General features: G+C 39.3%; 1 protein-coding gene across 2 annotated transcripts in view; it reads left to right on the plus strand.

Annotated features, from left to right (window-relative positions):
* The first annotated feature begins 8,041 nt into the window (after positions 1-8,041).
* Positions 8,042-20,026, plus strand: part of sgcd (sarcoglycan, delta (dystrophin-associated glycoprotein)) — a 331,965-nt gene continuing 319,980 nt past the window's right edge. For both annotated transcript variants that reach the window (XM_038707837.1, XM_038707838.1), the window contains exon 1: positions 8,042-8,753. The gene's annotated coding sequence lies outside the window, so the exon portion shown is untranslated. The remainder of the gene's footprint in view (positions 8,754-20,026) is intronic.

Consider the following 20,026-nt stretch of genomic DNA (forward strand, 5'->3'; position numbering starts at 1 on the left):
ATTGGTCATTAAAATCCATAGATTGTTTACTATTTTTTAAAATAATTAGGGCAAGGTGCACAAGCCTCTCACAGCTTTCAAAAACTTCCATTTTAACAAAAATTTTCTAACACTATGAAAAATAGAAAACAGACCCCTGAAAACCCTTGTGGGCTTAAATCAAAAATCTCCCTTTAACTGCACTTTTAGGGAATCATACATGTAAAATGTATGATTTCTTTTTGAAATGCATCGTTTAGGCCATTGCAAGCCAACAATGTAAGCCCAGCGCTGATAAATGAATCAGAACACATTTTGTTTTCAAAGAAAATCCTATATCTGTATGGCTTGGGCTGGAAAAGATGTTTCTTTTTTTTTCTGTGACTAACATTTTATTTTTTCATTTCTAAAAACACGTCACACTGATTCAGAATGCACTCATGAAGAGCCACTTTATAGTGTGATCAACTGTGTGAGATTAGTCACATCTTTTCATATGGAAATTACTTTCATGTGTAATTTCCTATAGTGCTGTTTATGCTTTCTGTGGCACACAAACAAACGTATATTGTTTATTCCCCCTATAGCGTCTGCATGGTTGCCACTTCCAAGACAGTATTAAAGTGACTAGTTTCTGTGCCAGAAAAAAACACGCATGCATAATTTATAGGAGTGTTAGTTTTGTTTCTATACTGAAGCTGTGCTGTTTCCATTTAGTACAAAGCGTTATTTATCCATGTCTGTTTCACCGTCAGCAGTCACAGCCCACTTTCACTTGTCAAGCACATTCTTACAGGGAAGAGGAATTGGCAAAAAAGGATATTACATCAACATCAGTCTGCTAAAGCTCTGATCTATGCATGCTACAGCCTCAATGTATAAATTGGACAGATCTAGCTTTAACCACTAAAATAAATTTGATTATAATCTCGTCACATCAGGATTATGTGAGTCAGAAAAGTTGTCACCTTTAACCAAATAAGACCAGCTGCAATGTCTGTGTGCTTCTACCTTTAAGTGGCCGTTTTAGATCTTTTTTTTTGAGACACATCAGTGATGATATAGTGACTTAGGTTTTGGAATGCTTTTCTAGAGGTCACCATAGGTCTTAATGAGTTAAACCTGAAATGAGTATTTCTGTTTACCTCACAACTGTGTAAAACTATTGCCTCCGTCATAGCTTTCCAGTGCAGCCTGTCCTCACCAGAAAAAATTCTATAGTGTTAGTGTAGTGTAGTATAGTGGTAAGTTACTTCCAAAATGTAATACATTATAGATCACTAGTTACTTTCATTTGAGAGTAGTTAGTTATATTACAGCATTACTGTCTCTGAATTGTATTGCTTTACCCTACTTTTGTGTTACTTTCACCAAAATAACCACAGATAACTTGGCATTCTAAAATGCTAAAATTTAGTTTATTGCAGCACATTCATTGGAGAGCATTGTAGTATAGCATAATGACTGTGTAGGCCCCTAAAGTCAGACTCACACAGGCGGTGTGTGCGCCGCGGCTGCCGCAGTTAATCGGTGTCATTCTAGTGGCAAGTGCTAGAGCGCGTCCCTGATGCGTCTCTCCGCTGCGTTGAGAATAGGCAGCCAGCCTATTTTTGACAGAAGCGTCAAGCTATGGTGGCCCGTAGGTTTCAGGCCTAATACAAAAGCCACAACACGAACACAAATCCCACAACACGAACACAAATCCCACAACACGAACACAAATCCCACAACACGAACACAAAAGCCACAACACGATTACAAAAGCCACAAAAAAAATTCAAAAACCACAACGGAAATACAAATGCCACAACACAAATATAAAAAGCCACAACACAAATACAAAAGGCCACTGAATGTGGGACGGCTACACTGCCGCTGTACTACAGTGTAGCTGTGTTCCACAGAGAGTAATCCACTGTTACCAAGCTCTTTCATTGTCAACTTCCGTTGTGGTTCACTTCCATTGTGGCTTTTGTGTTCGCGTTGTGACGTTTGTATTAGGCCTGAAACCTACGGGCCACCGTATCAAGCAGCACAGAGCAGATAACCCAGGTAGGAAGTCGGACACAGAAATGGCAAAAAGAATCCGGTCAATTTTCAAAATAAAATACCCTGTGCAGACTCCTGATCGCATATCAACAATAAACACAGTCAAAACAGACAAAAAGAAACAATTTAACTACATAGGCTACTTAACCATGGTACAAGCATAAAAATCAAGGACAACTTACCAAATCAACTAAATCTAAACAAATAGCAAAATCAGGCAGGCAAATTGCTCTTATTTTGAAATGCTCCACGTGGAATGTGCATCCCTGCAGGGAACGGGGAATAAACAGTTCACAGAGAGCTGTGATTGGTAGCAGAAGCACACCGAATGACAAATAAACAACAAGTCAACAATATGGGGCAGGCTAAACGCTCCGCTGCTGAAACGCTTCTGAGATGCTTCCAGTGTGAGTTGAAGCAGGGCTGAGGATGGATCCAAACCTCGGTGTAGCCGTAACGTGGCGCACATGCTGCTTGTGTGAGTCCAGTGTAAGGCTACTAACAACTTAATATAATGAAGGCTCATGGCACAATACAATAAGTAATTATCACTGTCGGAAACACAAAAGCAGACAAACGATCAATGTCTGGTAAATTATGATAGAGATACTGTAAATATTTAGAGTCTAGGCCTATTCATATGAAACACAATGGCGCTAAAGCCCCCTATAATAATAATAATAATAATAATAATAATAACCATAATAATAATAATAATAACTATAATGTAGCCTATAGCCTAATGACATGACAGGACGTCCAATCTCTTTTTCTTTAGTTTTTTATCATTTTATTCTCTTTTAATTCAAGTTTACAGTACATGCACTGAACAGACATAGCTTACGCTTCATCACAAATCTTAAAGTGCTCTTGGAGAATTAGGCCTCCAGGAATACAGCTCAACAAAAATGTACATGTAGGCTAAACATAGCCAGCAATTCCTAAGAAATAAAACATAGGCCAGGGCAACCCTGCTATTTGGCAAACACTAGCTAAAACATAGGTTACCAAATAAAGGCCAGTAACCACTAGCTAGACCTATAGCTAATGGCTCAGTGGGGCTAGCCACATTTTGCAAGAATACCAAAAAACATAAAAGGGCTTGGGCCCACAGCTTAGTCATTTCAGTCCAGCGTCAAAAAAAAAAAAGTAATCTTGGCTATATTAAACACACAGACAGGAACCTGTTACTGCCAAATATCCAACAGAGGTGGCATGCAGCTAAACAACGCACTTGGCCTAGATCTATATAGCCTATCTACGGTAGGGGGCTAGCCTATTCCACTACCCACTTGATATATACTTGAAATATATTTTGAAGCGCATCAGGAGAAGGCTCTGGAAGCGTCCATCACCAAGACGGTTGCGTTTTGAGGTGAACATAAGACTCTAGAAACTGAAAAGTCTTTCTACTGGTGCACTGGATGGTGTTGGTTCATAGTTCATTATAGCGGATCAATTCACAGGGACAGAATTGAAAAAAGACATTACCTCTGTTTTCAGTGACATAGGCTGCAGGCTCTTCTGCTGTTGTTAGGGAGGGGCACTTGATGAGGTCTCTTCTGGCTTCTTCTTTTACCCTGCGCTGTTTGAACTTGGGCAGTGAGACGGCGGCCAGTAGAGCATCCTTGGAGTCAATTGTTGCGACAAATGCAAGTTTTAATTGCTGACACAATAAACTCAGGCAGCCCAGTGATCATTTGCGATAGGCCATTTTTTGTTGCTCAGGTTTTGGCTATTCTAGGAAATTCTAGTATTGGTCAAAGCGTTCCATAAAAACAAGTGTCCTCACCCTGTAGGATGTCCAGTGCAACTGTGAAAGGCTTCATAATCAAACAGTATTCCTTAAGAAACTGGTATTCCCTGTCGTTGATGCATTTATTGTGAAGATGTGTGTCAGTTTTATGTCATCGGTGGGAAGCACAGTGTGAAAGTCCGCTTCCACTGGATAAACTAAACACACGTTTAATGTCATGTGACTTGCATAACGTTGTTAAGGTCCGGTACACTTTTGGAGTCACTGAGATCGACCTCTTGTGGTGTTTAAGTTTGAGGACAGAGTAGAAAAATCCATTCTGTCCAGTTCCGTGTGATTACAGCCATGCAAGCAGCTCTGTGAGACTGTATTAAGGCACAGCGTTGCTCTGAGCTAAATGCTAACGACATGCTAACATGCTCACAATAACAATGCTAACATTCTGATGTTCAGCAGGTATAATGTTTACTGTGTTCACCGTCCAAGTGTGTTTGTATGCTAAGATAAGCTAATTAGCACAAGACACAAAGTACAAATGAAGCTCATGGGAGTGTGATGATGTGGGTATTTGGTTTTAAACCAAAGTACAAATTAAAATTGCAACATAATAAGACATTATGAAATGCATACATTTTATCTGTCTCACTTACTACTACTGTCAGGATATAGTAACCATTTTAGCAATGATGACAAACTTTAATTTTAAAAGAATTCCCTACTGCTGCCTTAAAGTTTCCGGCTTCGCCACGGTTTTGATGCGTCCATAGCCCGCCGTCTCAGAAGTGTTTCAGCAGCGGAGCGTGCAGCCTGCCCCACATTGACTTGTTATTAATTTGTCCTTTTTGTGCTTCTAATACCTTCTTCACAGCTCTATATGACTACGTTTCGTTCCATCAACTTCAGGCTGCATTTCCCACAAGGAGCATTTCAGAATCAGAGCATTTTGCCTGCCTGACTTTGCTGACATGTTTAGATTTTGTTGATTTGGTAATCAGTGTTTGCATGTTGTGCTTCTATGATTAAGTAGGCTACATAGTTAAATAATTTTGTTTTGTGTCCGTTTGAACAGTGTTTATTGTTGTTTTTCACGATTGGGAGTCTCCACAGGGTGTATTATTTTGAAAATTGACCGGATTCTCTGTGACGTTCTGTGTCTAACTTCCTGCCTGGCTTGCGTCAAAAATAGACCTGCTAACTATTCTCTGCGGAGCGGAGAGACGCTTCTGGGACGCTTCCAGGACGTGCTGCGGCCTTGTGTGGTGGACTCGAAAGCATTGACTATAATGGTCGTGATTAGCTCCAGCAACCGCGGCGCAGCTGTAACGCGCCATAGCCAGAGTCAGCGTATTAGCCGTTAGCCGTCAGTCTCACTAATGTAACATAAGAATCAGCCCAGTAAGACCATTCCAAACACATTTGCCTTTGTACACATGAACTGTGATCCACTGCCTGATTTTGAGCCATTAAATTATTTCATTAAGTCAATGAAACATAAAATTCCAATTAGCAAGAAGTCTGTGTGTGACTGCCAAATGGAAAAATGGAAAACTGGGATGATTAGCTTACTAATTTACACTTTTGGGGCATTAGCTTTACATCAATGTGTGTTGGATCTGGCCAGAGCTGCTGCAACTTCCTCTCTGCTGAGTCAAGACTTCAATTGATTCAATTCCACACTAAATTACTAAAGAATAGGGGAGCATGGGGTCAGTTGTAACAATTTATAGAAATTTAAGCAGAAACTAGATTTTTAAAAAAACATTACAGCTACACATTATTATATATTGCAATCGATCCTGCATGTGGGGTCAGTTGTAAAAGGCACAGTTTATCCAAATTATCTAAGCTGTTTTACTTAGAGGTACACACAAAAGGGAACACACCTGAAATGTCGGCATTGGACAGGAAAACTGGGAGTGGGCACATCTACAATAAGTACAGTATGTCACAGTGGAATCAGATGTGGGTTTGTAAACTGTTGCGAATGTTTACAGGTGAGGTAATAATTTTACTGCTGGACTTTTCTTGACTAACCTTGAGTTTGACCTGTCTGGCTGCAAGTGTTTTTAGCCCTGTCTAACTTTTCTCAATGATGTTATCCCAGATTTCAACAAATAACTTGATGTCATTATAACTGATAGAAAGAGATCAAAGTTGTAGTAAAACAACCCCCCCCCCCTTTTGGAAATGGTTTCTTGACTGGTAAAAACTGAATACTGTCAGAGGTGGCAGTGTCTCCAAAAAAGTTTAGTATTCACCACTGCAACCTCAAATATATTTGTCATTTGAAAATATTGGTCTTTGTACCCCAAGAACAGTAGTTATATTGATGATCAATGAAAAATGTAAAGAAATGTCTTTTTTTTCAAGTTGGACATGCAGCTGAGCATGTGACAATGTTAAAACTAGCTCTTTTATACCCCAACATCAGGCTATTGTAGCTATGATGCAAGGGTGGGGGGCTCACTTTGGGATGAACCAGTTCATTGTTTAGTTACTGGTAAAGGACAACAGTCATGATCCCCTTTCTGCGACCATAGATTGTGTCCTTCCAATCACTAACTCTTCAGTAGCAGGTCTGTAGTGGATAATCAGCGGCCGGCAGAGAATCTGGCTGTTAATATCGACGTCTGCTTCAGGAAGCATGTCTTTATAATTGCATGTGCTGCCCAGACATGCTGTTTTCTGCACTAAACCAAAAAAGTGTTTCGATAAATGTGTGTCAACAATGAAAGATTTGGATCCCAAAGCCAAATTTTATAAACTATTAAAGTGATAGAGAGCGAAGAAAAAACAGCAGACCAGTATTAGTATTGATTAATTCTGTGCTGTAGCACTCAGCAAATCTGTGTGTGTGTGTGGTGTCATGGAAATGTTTGCTCTTTAAGCATTTGTATATCCTTGTGTGTGCGGTTGTGCACATACATGTGTTTAAGTTCATTTTAAGATGACAATAAACAACACAGATGTACTGATATTGGCACATTTGGATATCACATTTTTGTGAAAATATCAGCTGATATATTATCAGATTTTTTTTAAAACTCTGAAATATTATCGGCTTCAAAGATTCAGTATCAGTCAGGCTCTTACAGGAATAGTAAAACTAATATCAAACTTTATTTTTCATTGAACATAAATAACCAGTTCAGAAGGCAAGCCAAAGCAATATTATTTATACAACACATTTTAATACAAGAAAACTCGATGACAGTTAAACACACATACAGCCGTGTGCACTTTCACAAAACATTAACCTGAATCTGGAGTGTACATTACATGATCAAAACATAAGGAAGAAGAAGAGAAAAAAAATTAAAAATTCAAGCCTATAAATTAAATTATAAAGTGCTTTACAGACACAAAGAACACAAATAATAAATTAAAACAATAAAACAATGTAAAAGATTAATCAAAATAAGAATGGAAAGAATAATATAATGAAAAGAATAAACCTTTGAAGAAATATACTATAAGGATATATGAATACTAGTCTATAAAGTAAGTTTATGTACTCTGTGTGTGTACAGTGTGTCTGACTGTGTGCCAGGTCCTTTAAGTGTCCGTGTGTTTTCTTTTGGTGCGTGAGCGCGTGCGTCTTTAAATATTCTAATCGATGTTTACGACCCCTGGCGAGATGAGGGTTGTCAGTGTGCCAGCATCACTGCAGCTGGGGACAACAAACGCGCGCACACACACACACACACACGCCTCTACCACCTTTCAGCTCTCTCCCGACCATTTCTCTTTTCTCTCTCTCTGTCAGCTGCTCCTCTCACAGGGTTCTTTACCCTCTAAACCTCCCAATTCTTTCCATCCTTTCTTACTCCTCTCTCAGCCTATTCTTTGCCTCTGTGTCCTTTCTCTCTCTTTCTTTCTTTCTTTCTTTTGGGTCTCCCTCTCATTTCAAATGATGATCCCCCCTCTGCTGCAAGGAAAACTCCACCTACTCAGCGCTGTTAATGTAGTCACTGACAGTGCGAGCTGCCCTCTCTCCCTCTCTCTCCTTTTCTCTCTGCCTCTCACTCTCCCTCTCTTTGTGTGTGTGTGTGTGTGTGTCTCTCTCTCCCGGGCATCCCCCCACCCCCCCCAACCTTCCTCCTCTCAGAGAATCCTCCTCTCCTCTCACATCGCTCTCCGGCTCCACTCGCGCTCGCAGCCTCCTGCCCGTTCACCGCTCTCTGCTCTCCTCTCTCCGCCTATCTTCCTCTATTGCGCGCACACACACACACACACACACACATTTAGATACACACATGCATGCATACACTCTCCCTTCTCTCACTGTCTCCCCCCTCTATCTCCAGCCACATTCGGTCCTGTGCAGACTTCAGGAGCCACAGAGAGGAGATGTTGCTGGTGGTGATTCTGTTGGCGATTTAGTGGTGATTTTTCTTTTTCCTCTTTAAAAAACGAAAACTAGACTTAGAGCAATGTTGATGCAACAGCACCTCTTCCCTCTGCACTGTGTTGATCTGCCTGCCTCCAGTCTTGAATCAGCCCATTTTGGGGGGATTTAAGCGACAGAGTGTGCTGCACCGGCTGTGCGCTCTGCAGTTCTGGTGCGCTGGATGTTCTTCTTCTTATCCTCTTTATCTCTCTGAAGGATGCTCAATTCTTTCCACAATCAGGAATATTACTACTACAACTATCAATACTCTTGCTGCTGTTGTCCACTTCTCTAGCCAGATCGCAGTCTGAGGCACCCCTAAAAGGGAAGAAGAAGCATGTCAGAGGCACCCATGTTGCACATGGAAATGAGACGTCTGCTGCTGGTTCTGATGGACTCCAGCCTCTAAACCAGACTTTACATTATCCAAAAATCACAGGAAGGCTCTGAAGAAATTGGGAATCCTAAGAGTTCCTTTCTGACAAGCTGAAAATTCCTGTATCACTGTATATTGAGGAACACCAGCTGCTTAACCAGCTCTATGGTTTTTTGACTGCGATTTTGGTGTCTGACTAAGAGGTAAGGCTGCTTTTACTTTGACTTTACTGTGTTGCTTATTTGTGGCATTTTCAATCTGCTCAGCTCTTCCTGAGCAATACTGATTCTGCACTTTGGGGAGGAACAGCTCGGTCCCAGTGATGTGGCAGATTCTGTTTGTTGGATCACTCTCTACTAGAAGCTAATTTTTTTTTTTTTTAAGAAACTGTGTCCACTATTGAGCTTCTACAGCATTCCGCAGCTTTGCTGATTTGGGTTTCTGCTCAGCAGCAGGTTAGAAATGAATGGCACCGCAGCTGAAAAGCCAGAGGTGTTCAGTGTTAAGTGGATCTCTAGAACCACGGAGCATCCAGCGTCTGTTTGCGCCGAGTTTGTCATGATCAGTATACTGATGAGTGTACAGGAATATGTCTCAGAGATGAACTGCAGAAATGAATATAAGTTCACTATATCCATTTTTGGAGAGAAGGGTTCATTATCATCACTTTGATGTATCAGTGACTAATTTTCCGTTTCTTTAACCCAGAAGACTCATTCTGTTTAATTTTGAAGGTACATAGGTTGTCTGTTATTTGTTGGTTTATTATTTGTTGTTATAACAAAGTGTTATGCTTATAATTGGATACACTGTCTATTAGTGGATCCCATCATCCACATGAACTGGTACAAATTATTTCCGCTGGATATGGACTATCCTCCTGCATGTGGAGGTCTGCTTTGTGCGTTTGATTGTACATCGTATCGTCTGCTACACTGTATATCAAGTGGTGCGTGGGTTATTCCCTATCAGATAGATTAACTGCATAGTGCCTATATATGGAGATCCAGATGTGGGGTAATTGCATTCAGAGATTCACTGTGTAGTCCGTTCAGTGTCAGAGTTTATGCCGATGGGCGACTTCTTTTGAATCAAGCAGCACAAATGACTGAGAAAGGATATCACATCCTGTGTCTGAACTTATATTTGTCATGGAGAGGTTCACTCATCAGATGGTGTTACTGGATCATGTCTGAAAGGAAATTCAAACTTAAAGAGTGACTGCATTTCAAGGTCTACTGTAGTTTCTGGACTGTTGCTTTTTGGCAATTTTTAAAAAATAAATTACTCGAATTAAAGTCAGCAAATATGGAGACTAGATGGAGTAACTTTTGATAACTGATTGATTGAAAGACTTCCAGCTTGGACCAACTGTTGAAAATGTTGAACTGAAATTATTCACAGATGCATTTGTGGTACCACAAGCTATGAACGTATTGAGGACTTGCAGCCAGAGGTCTGTTGGGAATATCGATATCAATAGGGCATTTAAAAAGCTGATGAAAGAAAGTAGTGTCTTCTCTTTGACTACTAACAAGATGATATTACTAATCAGGTTGGCTGCACACTGTAAAAAAAACATAAAATAAATCAAGTCATTTGGTGAAATATTCTTGATACAGTAATGACAGTTATTGTCAATGCAGTTTGCTGTTTTTTCAGTATTGTTTTAGAAATTAGAACACAGTAATGATATAAACAAAATGACTCTGTGCACTTTGGCTGTCATGGACATCTAATCCTTTGGCCAGAGTCAGCAGTTTCTTGAACATAGTCCATACAGTTCACGTTGCACACTAAAAACTCGTTAAGTCATTTGACACTTGATTGTCTCAGTTAATTTCTTACAGTGCAAAGGTCATCCATGCTCCTTCACGCAGTTGACAAGAGTTGGAGTGCTATTGTATGCTACAACAAAGACAGGGAATGCATCTTGAACTTTTGAGGTACTTATATCTCTAAGGCAAATGCAGCCTTATTTATTCTCCATTTGTTAAAAATGTGTTGGTTAGCTTGAGTCTGTTTCCACTTGACTTAGTCTTCTTTCTAGATGCAGTTTGTATGTTTGGCAGATGTTGTAATTTTCCAGACTATTCAATAGTCATTTACCAGTTTTTGACAGATGGTCCTGCAGTTTTTGGCAATGGCCAACAATGTTGCTTTGAAAACTCTGATTACCAGATGTGTTTTATTGCTGGTAAATGCTGCTAACTGCTTAAATTCAACTCACACATTTGAAGCCATATTTGTAAATGTGATTAAAATACCTTCTCCATGAGGCATTTCCATTCTTCCTCCTTCCCTCTGGCAGTTTTGAACTTTCGATTGTTGAAATTCTGACATTAATTACAGCAACATGTTACTAATCTACACGAGCTCTATCCTAGCTGTTAGCTGTATGATCAACCAATGAAGCTTCACCGAACAGTGATGGTGGGAGTTTGATCTTAAGAGTTCCTTTCCCACAGTATATTCTATTGGCCTGTTATGTCATGCATTGCACCAGAGTATTTCTCACATTATTGGTTCACTCAAAAATGGCCACTCAAGGCTACTACAGTAGTTTCTGCCAATATATTGTGTGGTGGTTTGTTTTAATTTAGAGTTATTTCTATAATAATCAAGAATAAATAAAATAATAATAATATAAAATATTGTATTTTTATTATCATTATTAATGAAAGAATACATGAATAAATACATGCTTTAAAGCATCTCAGTCACTGATACTGGGTGACACTGTGCAAACAAACTAAATTGTCAAATGACAGATAATTATTCTGACTATTTATCTATTTATCAAGCAACAAGGATAAGTGTCTACAGCCATGCTAACTGTGAGGCAGTACGTTGAGCAGCATTGCTTTGAACTTAATGCTTAACAATATGGGATTATTTTCCTTATCTTCCTTATCTTCATTTATTTTGTGCAGAAATGATTTATCAATTCAATTTGTAGGAAGTAATTGCACCATTAAAATAAAAACTTACTTGAGGTCCTTGATTTGGGCGTTATCTGAGTAATGAAGGTGATGTTTTCTCCTCCAGCACACAATCCGTGAGCAGAGCAGAAATCTGAGAGCAAACATTTCACAAGCGCACAGAAACAACTTAAGCATGAGGAGAAGGGCTAAAGCTGGAGGCAGGAGATCTGTGCAAGCAACAATATATCTGAGTTCAAGCACACAGTTTGAGCAGAATCGGAGCAAATCTAAGCACAAGCATGGGCTGTCTGAGTGTCAGAGCACGGTTTTAAGGGAAAGCTTTGCAAAATCTTATCATGAAATCAAAAAGTCATGCTCTCAAATTAAAAGACCACACTCTTGAATAAGGTTTGGCTTGAATAAGGTAAGGTCTTGTTTGGCATGTCAGCCTGATAACATTTACCAATTAGCACCAAACACAAACCCTATAGAGAAGAACATTTTAGGTATTTGGTAACAGACCAAAGTATTGGTCAAATGTAGATTGTTACCTGATGATGGCTTTAGCTTGCAACACATACCCAGATAATTGAGCTGAGGTATAAAGCAGAGGCACAAGGGAGCTATGGGAACAGTGGTAGTTGCAGGTGTTTGATCAAGTGTTGACGAGAACAAAGTGGCCGTCAGAAACCAGCGCCGCGATGACTTGAACAAGAGGTAAAGAAACATGAATAATGAATTTTCGGACAGGTGTAGTGATGAATACTGCAGCAGGGAGCAGAAGGACATCTGAGGTGTTTCTCTTCATGAGTCCCTCTCTACCTCAGTAAGCACTCATAAATTACTTAGGCTAAAAACTAGCCAGTGCACACTTCAATTATAAACACATACACACACCATGCATAACTACATTAGAGCGCAGGGGGCATCACCTAAAAGTCAGTAAAGTTGATTTGGAGCCTGAGGACAAGCTGCTGCGTCCTTCAGCATCTCGGCACCTTAAACAAATCAACTCGTTTTAGTGGTCTGATGACAGCCTTCACTGTCCTTGTTTATCCTTGGGATACACACTTAAATATGTGTGTGCAGACAGATGGATGGATAATGCAGTTTTACGTGTGTGCTTTAGTTCAGCTAGTACATTTACTAAAGTACTCTTTGTACAAATCCAAGGCCAGTATCAGTATTTTCACTGAGACAACGCTCTGGACAAGCTGCAGGAGCGTGGATGGCAGAGGCAGAAAATTTACTCCTACTTTCAAACTTAAGAATAAAAGCAAGTTATCAAATTTCTTAAAGCTCAGAATCACTCTCACTCTCCCAGTTATTTAAGACTGCTCCAGAGGTCTCTCAAGGGTTTAGGAGCGGCCAGTAGGGCTTGTGATGGCACTGTGGAGACATGCACAGATCTTTCAGGAGAGGAATATTTTTATTTGACGACGCGCAGTTATTTATACAGTATCGTTTAGACAGAGCAGGCATCATTTTTGTCAGAGTTGGTGAGAGATGTCATCTCACCACAGACTTTAAGCAGGAATGTGATTTCAACTGAATTGAAGGTGGTGATGACACTTCATTTCTTTGCCACAAGACAAATGTAACAATGCAATGCTGATGATTTGAGAACATCGCAACCTTTAATAAGCCAAACTGTCTTATTGTTGACTTCCCAACAACACTCCTCGTAATCCAACAGAAGCAAACACAATTCTTGAAAATAGCCGGCTTCCCAGGAGTAGTAGGTACAAATATTGGCACGAATATAAAGATCAACTTTTTTTAATCTTTCATTTCCAATGTGTATATCTTAATGTATCTACTTGAAAACTATTTATTATCAAACGTTTGTTGAATGTAAACTCCTCTTTCATCATTCAGTGTGACTTTATCTGATAATAATCTTAAATAAGGAAATCTATTCAAAATCCGTGTGTGGCACAGCAAAGTGTTGTGAATCAGCTCTGACACTTATGAGTTATTCCTACACTTCACTTAAATTATGACTGAGATGCTTGATAACTAACCTTTATTAAGCACAGCTTTGAGCCAATACTCTTAAGTCAGTTTTTAGCAGTGTTCTTTATGAGTAATTCTGAGAAGCTTGATAAATACTGATCTTAGTACCTGCTATAACTAGTGGCAGTCAGCCAGTCTCCCTGACTTCAACCCTTTTGGGTATGTTATGTTTGGTTATATTGCTTTATAGTTTGCTACAGCAGACATTTTCACTTCTCACCGCTGTAACTAATAAAATTACAGACCTTTATTATTGTTAGTAGTTACACATCTGTCAAAAAGATGTACTATGAAAAGAGTCTGTTTGGGTTTTTGCTTCAAGCCAAATAAAAATGGCTCAATTCAGTTTTATTTATCAGGATTCCTGCATAAATTCCCTAACTTCACTAAGCAAGACATTTAATCCCTAGTTGCTCCAGAGGCGTGCGACCTCTGACATGAATAACATTTTTATAGCAATTGGATAAAAGCGTCAGCGAATCAAAGTTCATGCTTTGATACATTTTGAAACATTCGGTAAATTTTGGTTTGGTTTCACTGTAATTCTGCAACCGCACTAAAGGACTTTACATGACAGACCTGCATCCTGTCGTCATCATCTACGTTGGCTGCGTCTCCCTGTACTTGACATTGATTGGTTTATTAAACTGTTCAGCGGGGAGCTTTGACAAGAATGAATAAAAAATGTACATATGCATATTTGCCACTACATTGTTGTTGTTATTATTATGGTATTAGGCTACTACCTGCAGCACCAACCACACTGAAGGCTAGTTCAAATTCGCAATTAAACGTCCTCATTGAGAGATGGGTGTGATACTATAGGCCTAGTGGCCGCCTGTATCAAAAGATGAGCTGTCACGGGAGATTTATAATTGTTTCCTTATTTCAGTGCATTTATATGCTTTCACACCAGAACCGAACCATGGTTCAGGTTGATCCGGTCCGACTACCTCTTTTGGTCAGACCAAATTCCGTCAGTTTGGTCCGGACCGTGGTCCGGAGGAGGTTTCACACCTGCAATTTTGGTTCAGACCAAACTGGAAAGTCCGGACCAAACGAGGTAGGTGTGAAAGCCCCATAAGTCACAACAATAGACAAACAAAGTCTGCCTAAAGTAGTAACACAAAACATTCATGTTTTTATTGAACACACTGTGTAGTGTGGAAAAAGTATGTGAACCCGACTGTATATAGCGCCAATTCATAACAGAAGATATCTCATTGCACTTTTCTCTAATTAATATTATTTACAGAGACCCAACAATCCCCATCATGAGCAAACACTCCTTCCTGCACTGAGAGGGAGAGGGAGAGAGAAGGCATCCTTAGCTGCTAAGCTAAAGTACGGTAGCTTGCAAAACTGAAAACATTGTAAACAACTGTGGGCTAAGAGGAGAGAACTATGACTGATAGAGCACAACTATTAAAAATTTTAATGTAGGTCTATAGCAGATAATTAGCTGCTGTAATGAAGAATCTAATTAAATTAACCTGGGTTGAGGTAGAGCTGGACAAAAACACACACAAGCACCAGTAACCAGAAATGAGACAATACACTTACTTCAGCATGCCAGGACAGCAGGATGGAAGTGTGGTTTTCCATCTTTCTCCTTTTTGAGACATGTCATGCCAAACAAATTTAGGAGCCTTTTTTTTAAGCCTCACTAATTTCAGAGGGAAACGTTTTACTCTTCTACATTTAGCTGAATCCAAGAGTTACTATTCTTATTTGTTGCTTTATGTCTTACCTTTTCTCATTTGTCCTTCTTTCCTTGCTTTTTATTTTCTTTACTGCCATCTTTGAACTTATTTCTTACCTTTGTCTTGCCCTTCTTATTGTTTTCCTTATTTACACCCTTCTCTCTATTCAGTCTTTCTTTTCTCGTGGCGTTCTTTATGCAATTAATATGTATATATGTGTTTATGTGTCTAGTTGTGTCTAGTCTGAGTCCACTCTCCTGCCCAATTAGCCGCATGAGTAACATTGCATCCTGACAAACAGTACAAAGATAATAACAGCTTCTCTGAATTCAGTGAATATTTCTTCTTATCTTATCTTTCTTTGTCTCTGGGTTACTGATCAGTAAATTCCTGGGTTTCTGTATGCATGTGTGTTTTTGCTGTTAGTGGGATTGTGGACGTGAGTGTGCAATATTATGTTTGTATAAATGTATGTGAGCAGGGATGCTCTCTAGGGGGTCTGGGGGAAATTGGAGGCTTACTTCCTTTCCACTAATTACCCAGCAACAGTCCCCACTAATTGTCAGGGCCGCACATGCATTTGATGTTTTTAAATATCCAGCAGTATGAAGCCACATAAACAAAGCAGGGAAATGGCGAGAGGGAGGAAAGTGCGCAACAAAGCAGGTCAGGGGATCTGCTTTGAAGTTGTGTGCAACCTGTAACCTGCAGAATAACTGCTGCTGGGTGTGGATCCATCTCCTTAGAGGATCTGTCAGGTTATTACAAGGGAGGAGGCAACATAAAATGTACTATGTTCAACATTTTGACATTGATTCTGAGGAAATATGCTGGAGTACAAAAATGAAAACTGAAATGACTGTTGTCCAAGGCTACCTGCAATATTTATTTGAACCTGGCACCAAAAAAGAATTGAAATAACAATGTGAACATCCGTTACAATCTAATGCAATCCAATGCATCAGTCCTGCCTTTATGAACGAGTAATATTCAGAGATGTTTTGATTAGGGTTGTAGTTTGTGATGTCAAGTGGGAACCATCAGGGTAATCTTAGCCCTCTGAGAGAGAAAGGGCCTGTGATGAATCAGAATATATACTCTAACACGGAACAAATACATGTAGAGCAGAATTAAGCAGATAACTAATGATAATTACAATTCAAAACAGAGCTCTTTCATCACCTTAAGGTCATTCCAAAGCCCTTCAAACCCAAAAGCTGAGCCCAGAAAACAGTCACCTATATCAGACACACTCTGACCAGTCTCACAACAACACTGCTTTCCAAATCAACCATGGTAAAACAAAGTATGACGCAATGTAAAGAGACTTATGAATGAAGAAACTAAAATCCAAAGTGTATTGGAATGTTATCTTGCCCTAAAAATAGATGAATTGTCAGAATACCTCTCTACTGTCAGAGATGACAGAAAGCAGAGAAAGATCCTGCCCACAAACTGGCAATCAAAAGAGCAACATAGAAAAAACAGAATATGTGGTCACTGCTCAACAGGTAAGGTTGAGACAGAGATCCTCCTTCAATGAAGAAAGGAACATTTACTTCAACTAGAGGAAAGACACCCTTGCTTGGATTCAAGTGTGTTTTTTATTTTTATTTTACACTTGGCAATGTAAACATCTGTTTCTCATGCCAATAAAGCCTCTTTCAAATGTATTGAATTTAACATAACTGTGTTTTACTTCTCATTCTGTTGGTTTTTCTCGATCATTCACCATGAAATTCAAATTTCTCAAAATGAACCTTCCCAACACAACTGTAATTTGTCTGTAACCCCGTGCCCTGCCCCATCAGGATCAGGATCAGGACATTGCATTGTTACCAGGTTAAAAAAAAATCAAATCTTACCTGTAAGACTGAGGGTCACTTTATCATAGGTAGATTTATTTGTGCAATAATTGATGCTAACTGGTGCTAACTGCTTTTTAAATCCCTCGGTGGTGGGGCACACATGAGAAAATCACAGCCCTGTTCCATTCTGCCAGCTTCCCGGTTTTACACAGACAATTCGGCTCTATTACTACCTCTGCTGCCGGCATGACTGTGGAACAACAATGCCCCCCCATTTCTGTGTTTGTACGTTTTTATACACAATGGCGAGGCAGAAAACGGAGCAGCATTCCCGCCTTGAGCAGGCTGTATAAAATGGGCTAGAGAGAGTAAATGGATAGATCATTATGGTAAAGTAAGCTTGGGTGGTGTGTGTTTTCCATACCTTCCTGACATTTTACCAGGCTATAGGGGGGAAAACTAAAATAAAACATAAAAGCTGATCTGCTGGTGATAGAAGTCATTGTAGAATATTTGACAACATCTAGCATCCAATGCTGTATGTCCAATATGTAACTAGTCTACTTAGCAGCGCTGTGCCGAATGTAATTGTATAACGTATTTGGGCAATCACTGGTTTGTGGCTGACAGTAGCTGGTTAGAGAATTCTAATATGTTGCTCAACCCTGACCTCAATACAGCATTTATGTATCAGTTTAATAGAAAGAGGAGCGCCTTTATTTTTGATAGTATTGAAAATCATACCTTCAGGATTTCTAAATACCCTGCTACGCAGTAATACCTTGATACTGCCCAAGCCAATTTGTAAAGGCCTTAGAGGCAAATTTGTGATTTTGAGCAATAAATAAAACTGACTTGACGGAGTGCTTTAAAATGGCCTTGGCAGATAGAGAAATAAATTAAGTGTCCATAGATTCCTTACACTGTCAAAGGAATTAAACGGCACAGTACTGTACAGATATGTTGTGCCTGTTTTTGGAGAGGGTGGTAAATGTGTTAATAAGCTCATTAGTGTGGCTTTCAGATATATCCCAGATCACCTGGTGAAAAAGACAGGAATCCTTCTACCTGTGTCCAGTGTCTTTCCATCAGCTCAGTGCTCTTAGAAACTCATTCCTTCACTTGGTCCTTTGGTGAAAATGAGACAACGGATTTGTTTGCTCAAAAGTACCTTTTTGTGCCAAAGCAGACCTCAAGTTCTGCTTACAGAGACGGTTCAGATCCAACACCGCGCTGTCCAGCAGGAGTGGCACACTCGGTGGCTGAGATATTATGGTGACCAAACTAATGTAGTCCTATGAACTTGTATGGTATAATAACAATATAAAGAACAGTACAAACCTCTGGGTATGCAGATGCAAATTGATTGTGATGCGGTTCCAAAAGTGTTTCCCAGCTAGTTCAGTAGGAGAAGGGACAGAAATGACAATACAACTCAACACACCACGCTGGAAAAGAAGAGAGATTATATTAAATTTTGTAAACAAAAAACAATGAATGCAATTAAATACATGGCATCATGTGAATAACCAAAGGTGATATAAAATGTGTTTTTTATTACCAGATCATTGATCAGTAATACAAATAAAATGAGGAAAAAAAATATTTCAGCACACAGAGGGAGGAAATTAGTTACGCCTTTTAAATCTGAAACACAATATGATTTAATGCAGTAGATGCATGAAATAGGACTTTTATTTGCCTACATTGTCACTAAAAACTGGATGCTTGAAGCTACACATTATAAAGCAAACTGTGAAATCCAAAAAACAAACAAAAAAATATATTTAAAGTGAGAAAAAAGTGAGAAAAAAGTGAGAAAAAGAAAATAAATAAACTGTAAAAGTAAAACTACGATTGATTGTATATTGACTGCAGACAGAGGGGGCTTAATCTTATTTACCTTGAGGTCTTTATGTGTACATGTCCTCAAATCTGTTTCTAAATAAAATGGCAGTCTCAGGACATCAGAGGGGGACAGGCGGAGAAAGAAAAGCAAGTGTCTCCCATCTCCTGTCTTCTCCATAAATAGCTTTATCTCCCCCTGCCACTGAGCAATACTGACAGCCTGCATTAGCAACCTGGAACTGATTTCACTTAAGAGTTTAAGTCCTTTGAGGAATTGATTTGTCTTGTAGGGAAGAACAAAAGCCAACAAAAAGGTCCATCTGAAGGTTAGAAAACTCAGCGTGGAGGAGATGTGCACGAACATACAGACAGCTGTGCAGAGAGACAGGCAAGTGCTCAAGGGAGCTGATTGGCTTTTGATCACATAAGTAGAGCAAATAGATTCAATAATGAGCCACATCACACAAATACACACAGAGAGATGGGGGTCCAAGGGGAATTTGTAATGCCTGATAGCTCTACGTAGACTCCTTAGGGCCCACGTGGTAAACGCACGTGATTTAATGTCCTTCTGTAGTGGAGTGGTTTGGAACAATCGACAGTTCTCAGTCTGCATTGATTTACAGGTCAAAACATGTCTAGACGTCTAGGATAAAACTGGGCTAATTATGGCTAAAAATGAAATGACTCCATTAAAATGTATTAAGCTGCTCAAACTGAAATTCAGCTAAGCTCTCATCAAACCACTTATGTATAACTTAGACGTCTAAAAACACAAGTTGTCAACTAAAAATAAAACACAGCTACAATATGTAAGAAATGGTCAGAATTGTTGGTTAAAGAATGTAAACAATGAACTAACCTTATCAATGAATGTAAAGAACTACTGAAGTTATGTCAAAGATGTGTATTATTGTGGATGTATGTATTGTGGTGAAGTTAACATGCTAACTAGCTAGCCCTGGCCTTTCCTGTGTTGTAATATCACTTGTACCTCGAGAAGCAGTTTTTCCTTATCCTTACACCTATTTTCCTTATCAAACAGAAAAATACAACCGTCTACTTTCGGAATTCAAGTTTCTCTCTTTCACTGAACTAATTGCCTTGTTAACACATCGTAAAACACACTTTATTCAACCTCCACACAAAAAAATAAAACTGACCAAAACCACTGTGG

The sequence above is a fragment of the Micropterus salmoides genome, unplaced genomic scaffold (assembly GCF_014851395.1).
Source record: "Micropterus salmoides isolate LMB-PRFRI ecotype aquatic unplaced genomic scaffold, ASM1485139v1 Ms_hic_scaffold_9, whole genome shotgun sequence".
NCBI lineage: Eukaryota > Metazoa > Chordata > Actinopteri > Centrarchiformes > Centrarchidae > Micropterus > Micropterus salmoides.